This window comes from Triticum dicoccoides, chromosome 2B, assembly GCF_002162155.2.
Source record: "Triticum dicoccoides isolate Atlit2015 ecotype Zavitan chromosome 2B, WEW_v2.0, whole genome shotgun sequence".
Taxonomy (NCBI): Eukaryota; Viridiplantae; Streptophyta; class Magnoliopsida; order Poales; family Poaceae; genus Triticum; species Triticum dicoccoides.
The window spans coordinates 658560480-658568698 of NC_041383.1; the positions used below are offsets into that span (position 1 = coordinate 658560480).

General features: G+C 47.5%; 1 pseudogene; it reads left to right on the top strand.

The window, feature by feature from the left end:
• The first annotated feature begins 2271 nt into the window (after positions 1 to 2271).
• LOC119361112 overlaps positions 2272 to 8219 on the top strand; it is a 14401-nt pseudogene continuing 8453 nt past the window's right edge.

Genomic DNA, 8219 nt, shown 5'->3' on the forward strand with positions numbered 1-8219 from the left:
AAATTTCATCCATGAAATCGAGCCTAACCTTTAGTCATCTCACATTCTTAATCATCATGCACGCCTCCTCAATTCTTCTTCGACCTGGTTCTTTCTGCAAAATGCTCCAATTGGTAAGGTAGTGCCAAAAATTGTACACAACAACAACTGGATCATAGTTTATTTAACAAGCTTTGTTTGTCTTCCATAGTGTCCAGCAGATGGTATCCCCTTCCATCACCAATAAAGCCTTTTGGTCTTTAGAGAAGGAGTTAGCCCAATCACCAATTAAATCCTCAATGCCATCATGTAATCTAGTTAGGTTAAAAGCACATCCCACAACCTGCCAAACCAAGGTTGGCAAGATAATATCTGAAAAACAAATGCTCCATATTGTAGTTTTGCTCACAGAAATGGAGCTGGCCATTACCAATCCCCCATCTGTTCAGCGAATTGTCTTTAGTGAGAACACAACCTTTCAGCATTAGCCACACACACAAAAAAACTGATCTTTAAGTTTGAAGGTAAATCTGGAACCTACTCCTTCCGTCTAGGTACATAAGTCATCTTAGGCTGTGTACCGCGACCAAGGCAGATGAGGAAATGAGAAAACTTAATGTTTAATTGCTAATTAATAGCATTGTATGTAATGAACTAACCATTGCATGTCGTGTTTGATAGTCTCAAGTCATTGAAAACATGCACGCCCCACATCTCTTATTGGTTGATATGTCAAGAAACAAGAAACGAGATGGGAGTTAATGCACCTCGCCCAAATGTTTTGGTATTATTTGGTTTTTGTAAGGTGACTTATACACCTAGACGGAGGAAGTACTAATGTAGCAGCCTTAAAATGAAGGTGCAAGTCTCTCACAACAAAATTATTCTTGGTATTCAGTGTCCACTTTACGGTATTCTTATCATTAGAGAGTTCCACTTCATATAGCAATTTTTTCAGGGAAATCCATTGCTACTCAGTCTCCCCATAGAGGGTCTTCCTAAATTCAAAAGCATCCCAGCCTCTAGTTTTGGCAGACTGAACAGTGATGAACTTAGAGAAGGATATGTTATACAATCAGGGGAATCTCTCAGCGAGTGTCTTATCACCAAGCCAGACATCTTCCAGAAAAGAGTTTTAGCTCCATCTCCCAGAACCCTCCTAGCAAGCTTTTGAAATGTATGGTTAACATTCATCATACCTTGCCAAAAGTGGGAACCACCACCATCATCACTCCATCCTTATAACGTTTTCTTACTAAGGTATTTTCTTCCAAACAACTTCTGCCAAACTCCATTAGTGTTTTCCAACTTCTACAACCATTTCCTCAAAAAGAATTGATCCATCACCTTAAATGGGATCACTTACTTACTTAACTTAGATATATAGTTAGGATATACTCCAAAGTCCAAACACAATGCGTGCTTGTGACGGTGCTCTTGAAATAGACCAGGCAGGGTTTTTTGGGTCCGACGAGGATACCCTGGACTCGTAGTCTAACAAAAATTCAGTTGCTGGACATTTTAAAGTTGCGTACAACGCCCCTCAAAAAAAACATTGCGTACAACGGTAAGTTAGAGATGTGCAACCCTGTTCTTTAAACTAAAGTTGCATCATGCGGAAAATTTAAACTAAAGTTCCTTAAACACCGGAGAAACACCAAATCTCTGCACCAGTAATCAAAGGTAAGAAAATAAGAATCTTTGTGTTTGTGGTTGAAGATGGGTTGTCTAGAGAGGCGCGTAGTCTATCGTCTTCCCCGACGGCGCCGGCCATCTAGGTTCCGTTCAACTTCCAACCGTACGTTGCACTTATCCTCCCTGTATATATACCTGACGGACGTCTCCACTTTATCAACTCAACCAGCGAAACACGTAAGCCACCGGCCCGTGCATGCACAACTTTAGTGCACGTAAACCCCATAATACCACTGTGCACGTCCAAAACAATACTCCTTCCTTTCCGGTTTATAGGGCTCAATTCAAAAATCTTACCAATCAAGGTAGATGGTGAGTGGTGGAATACTTTTTGTAATTTTACAAAAGCACCTAATTTATGCTCTTGTTTTCCTTAAAAAGTTATGTTTATCAATGCATTAATTGCAATGCATGCATGCATAAAGTACATGCATTGGTCAATTTTCTCTTAATACTTGCATGCAATGATTTAATGCACCTTGAAATCTGAACATGTGATGGAAAACAACCAAATTGAGCCTTATAAAGTGGAAAAACTAAAATTTTGAGATAAGTCCTATAAACCGGAAAGGAGGGAGTAGTACACGAACCCACACCATGGCCAGAGCTCACCATAAGCTCCGGGAACTCTCACACCACGTGCGGCGCATGGCCGCAGCGCTCGACAAGGCAATGTACCGCCTCTGCTCGCTCTGCAAGTCCTACACGCATCACCACGTCACGGAGCGTGCGGCGCGGTGGCGGCACGCGCTGCGGTGCGGCGCCAGGCAGGTCTGGCCGTCTCGGATCAGCTCGCTGCTCGTACACGCCGCCTACCTCCTCGCTGTTTCCTGGCTCCGGTACCTCCTCCTGGATGAGCTAAAGTTCCGTGCGCCGCCAGCCGGGCACGGCGGCGGGAGGGGCCGGCCCCGCGGCATTGACCTATTCTGCACCACCGTGTCAGCCGTGACGGTGTCGAGCATGTCCGTCGTCGAGATGGAGGTGTTCTCCTACGGCCAGCTCTTCGTCCTGACCGTGCTCATGTTTGCCGGAGGCGAGGTGTTCGTGTCACTCGTAGGCCTGACGTTCAAATGGTACAAGCTGAGCTAACAAGGTATAAGCATATCGCAGCGAGTGGAGAGCCATGACAACGGAGGGGTCGAGCTCGAGACGACGCCACAGGTTGCCACCGCCGCCGACATCGAAAGCTAGAAGAGAAACTCCGACAAGACGAGCAAAAGCCCGATAGGCGCGAAGCGGCTGCGGCTCGAGGCGGTGCGCTCGCTGTCCCTAGTCGTCCTCGCCATCCTCGTGGTGGCGCACGTACTCGGCGCCACCGCCATTGCGGCCTACATCTACACGTCCACGGGCGCGAGGCGGACGCTGCGGAGCAAGGCCCTGAGCGTATGGACCTTCGCCGTGTTCACGACGGTTTCCACGTTCTCGAGCTGCGGGTTCATGCCGAACAACGAGAACATGGCTGCATTCAGGCGGGACACTTGGCTGCAGCTGCTACTCATGCCGCTTGTGCTAGCGGGGAACACGTTGTTCCAGGCACTGCTGGCCGCACTAGTAGAAAAACCCCTATTAGTCCCGGTTGGTGATGGTCTTTTGTCCCGGTTCTTGCACCGAGACTAAAGGGTCGTTACTAATGCCCTAGACCTTTAGTCCCGGTTCTAACACGAACCGGGACAGATGGGCCTCCATGTGGCCGGTGTGCCGAGCCCAGGCAGGAGGGCATTTGGTCCCGGTTGGTGGCACCAACTGGGACCAAAAGGCATCCACGCGTCAGCATTTCAGTGGCTGGGGTTTTTTTAAGGGGGGGCGTTGGGGGTTTTGGGGGTTAATTTAGGTGTTTCATATATTGTGTTAGCTAGCTAATTAATAGAGAGAAGTGTCCTGTCTTATGTCCGTGCTTGGTTGTCGCTACATACTGTACATAGAGAGGCCCTCGACACGCTAGCTAGTAAGAAAATGAAGGGAACCATTAAGTACAGAAGTTCGTCATGCATACCGAGAGAAGTGATCGATCGACCTCTCCTTCTCCGAGAGATTGATCGAACAACAAGTTTTCGTATTATCTATCCGATGCTACTGGCTACATACATATACAATATGTAAGATCTCTTACAATCCCCTAGCACTTGAAATCAACTTCCACATGGTATTCTCCGGCTTTATTGATCACGTGGTCAAGAAAGAATCCCGCCAATTCCTCTTGAATTGCTTTCGTGCGATCTTGTTCTAGGAGTTCATTCCGCATTTGCTACGTCTAATTTGAAGAAGGGGGTTAATACATATATGAATGAAACTCAACAGAAATGATGGTGTAATAAAATGAAATTGTGAATATTATTGCTTACGCACTTCATATTGTCTTTTAGAGTAGCCCCGCTTATGTTTCAAAGTCGCGTTGTAGATGAACTCGCACACGTAGTATCCACAGAAATTATTCCCTTCTTCCTGCCACAAGCACTTTATGAGAAATAGAGGTCAATCAAACTGATATTGAAGCATTATAAATGACATTGATGAAAGTATAGCTATAGAATCAACGGGAGATGCGCGCAACTAGCTAGCTAGTAGTACTTACTTTCGGGTATGTATATCGCAGCTCCTTCGGTAGTCCCGGAGCTTTTGCGATGAACTGTTTCCAAACCCTTCAAGACAAAGAAAATAATTATTATTACTTGAGATATCAGGAAATGAACAAAAATTTGCCGATATGATGCGATAATGATTGATTGAACTTACTTGTTGAGCAATTTAGTCATGTCCGCATAGGTTTCGGGATCTTTTCGTCTCGAGTCTAAGACGGTTACTACTCCCTGCTCAAGCTTAATCTCCAGAAGAACATAGTGGAAGTTGCGCACGCATGCACAACTCATCAATTACATTACTATAACCTCGCTCGAGTAATAAGGGAAACCGAATATGCACACGACAGTAACACTCACTTGAAGTTGTAAGGAAAGAGCATTAAATCTTTGTTTTGATTTTTGATCAACGATTGTAGCAAGTTGGCCTCGGCCTCTTCGGCATGCTTTTTAACCTGAATTTCATCTATGATATTTGTGTTAATGAACCCAATATCATACATTTCTTGTTTTTTGGACTCGACGATCTTCAATCTGTATAATATAGTGAGGATAATTAATTATAAATACATGCAATTAAAGAGCCGAGCTATATATAGAGACTTAATGACAGAAATAGTACTTACAGACAGTAGCAAAAGACCGTTAATTTATCGAGGGCCTTTTGATTGAAGAACTCGAAGAACTCCTCAAATGGAACAGGCAACAGATCAGTTCCAACGAGGTCGTGCTGCTCTTTAATTCTCAGATACAAAGTATTCGTCCCCCCAGACTCTCTGTAGGTTTTCATGTACCAATTATGGAATCTTCGCATCATCGTTGTTAGAGATTTTTCATCTTTGACGAGAGGCTTTCCGTACTCGTATATGTGTTCATCCACCTTCAAGAAATCAAAATGTACATCATCAGGCAGGTAATCTCCAAGATTGTTATAACCGGGCACCGTCCCGGGAGCATTAGCGACGATGTCGCTAGACACATTGAGCGGAGGGCACGATTGCTTTGCTTGTTCGCCGAGCTGGGCAAATTTTTTCCCAGCTGCTCATTCTTTTAACCTTTTATCACTGACAGTACTTCCCGACCGGTTAGCTTCGAGATATGTCTTTGCAGTAATGCACTCATAGTTGTTTTTCGGTAGAGACTTTGGTGGTTTCCTCAGGGCATCGATAGTGCGCTTTGCTTTCACCGGATCTACCTTCTCCTCCGAAGGTGGATGTCTCTTTGCTTTCAACCCTTCAAAGAAGTCATCCACTTCGGTCTGCATGATCTTCATGTTTTCCTCCTCGGTCCTCTCGTATGGTAACTTCTCTAGAGGCTTGAGAGAAGGACCGTATCTGTATTGCCTCCCGCCTCTGCTGACTGTACTGCTAGACGTCGGAGCAGATGGAGCGGCTGCAGCGTCTGTCTTCTTTCGTGCTTGCTTACGAGGCGGAGGAGAAGGACTACGACGCTCCGGAGCAGCCGGGGCGGCAGCGGGTCTCTTCCGCCCTTGCTGGTGAGGCGGAGAAGGAGGAGGCTGCTGGCTGCTCGGGCGCGCCGGCGCAGGCGGAGAAGGAGGCGGAGTGCCGCCACGCGCCGGAGAAGGAGGAGGTTGCTGGCTGCTCGGGCGCGTCGGCGCAGGAGGAGAAGGAGGCGGAGTGCCGCCACGCGCCGGAGAAGGAGGTCGAGTGCCCTGATCGTCACTCACCGGAGGAGGAGGCAGTCGAGGAGGCGGAGTGCCCTGACTCACCGGAGGAGGAGGAGGCATCCAGTTCGGAAGCTTGATGAACTCCTTCCGCCATAGGCATGGAGTCTTCAGAGCAGAACCCAGCCAAGTCTCCCCTTCACCGGTAGGGTGGTCAAGCTCGAGGTCCTCAAATCCCTCCGTTATTTCGTCCACCGTCACCCTAGCATATCCTTCTGGAATCGGACGACAGTGAAAAGTTGCGCCGGGTTCAGAAGGTAGAACTTGGCCAACAGCCGCCTTGACTTTTAAGTTCTGCCATTGCGTCATAAGGTGGCAATTTTGAGACTCCATGATAAAATCCACGGGGTAGCTAGTAGGAGCCATCAAGACATGCTCCGGCTGAAGCAGCTCGGTGGAACCCACGTTGCTTCTCCGCTGAGATGGCGGGGTAGCTTCGGGGGAAGCTTCGGCAGGTCGTTTGCTGCGATCTGCTTCTCGTTCCTCTAGCCCTTCTACCCTTGCGTGCAGCGCCTGCAGTTGGCTATGCTCCACTTTCTTCCTCCTCTCATGGCATTTGTAACCGCCTGTGTCCGGAAAACCAACCTTCCACGGAATGGAGCCTGGCGTGCCTCGTGTCCGTCCAGGGTGCTCAGGATTCCCGAGGGCCATTGTGAGCTCGTCCTTCTCCCTGTCTGGAACGAACATCCCTTGCTGCGCTGCATCGATATAGTGCTGAAGCCTATTGACTGGTATTTTCAGTTGCTCGTCCGTCCAACGGCACTTCCCTGATATAGGGTCCAAGGTTCCACCAGCCCCGAAGAACCAAGTCCGGCAATGGTCTGGCCAGTTCATTGTCTCTGGTTCGATCCCTTTATCAAGCAGATCATTCTCAGCCTTGGACCACTTAGGTTGGGCTTTGAGGTAGCCACCTGACCCCGTGCGATGGTGAAACTTCTTCTTCGCAGCATTTTGCTTGTTTGTTGCCACCATCTTCTTACTCTTTTTCGATGTCTTGTGGGCCACAAATGCGGGCCAGTGATCTCTGATCTTCTCATATTTGCCGATGAATTTTGGTGTCTCTTCTTTGTCGACAAACTTTGTCAGCTCTTTCCTCCACCTCCTGAATAGGCCTGCCATCTTCTTAAGAGCACAAGACTTGATTAATTGCTCTATAACTGGCTTCTCCAGATCCTCCTCTGGCGGTAGGGTGAAATTTGCCTTCAGCTCAGTCCAAAGATCATCTTTCTGCATATCATTGACATAAGACACCTCAGGGTCTTCCTCCTTAGGCTTATACCATTGGTGGATGCTGATCGGGATCTTGTCCCTCACAAGAACCCCGCACTGAGCAGCAAATGCGTTCTTTGTCCAGATGGGTTCAATCGGTTCGCCGTCGCGCGCGATTGCTGTGATCTCAAACCTTTCATCCGAGCTCAACTTTTTCTTCGGGCCTCGTCTCCTTACCGAAGTTGTGCTCGATCAAGAGGGCTAGAAAAAAGAAGAAAAACAAGAGTTAATTAATATGTGTACATATACCAAAACAATGAATGCATCAATTAGCTAGTCAGCACAGGCTTAACTAATATATATACCTGGCCAGACTTGGTTCGGTCACCGGAGCCGTCATCACGGTCTCCTTCTTGCACCGTCATTAGGTCACCAGAGCCGTCCTCATGGTCTCCTTCTTGCACCAGCATTGGGTCAAAGGAGCCATCATAATTGTCTGTTCTTCACCCTGTCCTTCCAGACCAACGGTGTCGTTCAGAAATGATAAGACGGCATCACTTCCATGTGCGATTATCTCCCCCAACATCGCTTCTGTTGCTTCGTCTCGGGGGGGGTGTCCATAGTTTCTACAAATATTTACAACATGACAATTATTATTCAAACATGACACATATGGATATATTAGTGGCAAACATAGAACTAGCTAGCTAATCACAGTAAGGAATCATATTAATTAGCGGCCTCGAGGCTGCTTCTCTAGGGTTTGGGGTGGCCTCGACAACGCTTCAAGGGGGTAATATCGACAACGACGAGATACATACACGGGAAAATAATGTTATCGGGGAGGGGGTATATCGACCCCCCCCTCGTGTTGAAGTTATTGGGAGGGGGTATATCAACCCCCCCCCCCACGTGTTGAAGTTATCGGGAGGGGTTTATATCGACAACGATGACATACGTACATGGGAAAATAATAGTAACGGGGAGGGGGTATATCGACCCCCCCCCACGTGTTGAAGTTATCGGGAGGGGGTATATCGATCGACCCCTCCCCCACGTGTTGAAGTTATCGGGAG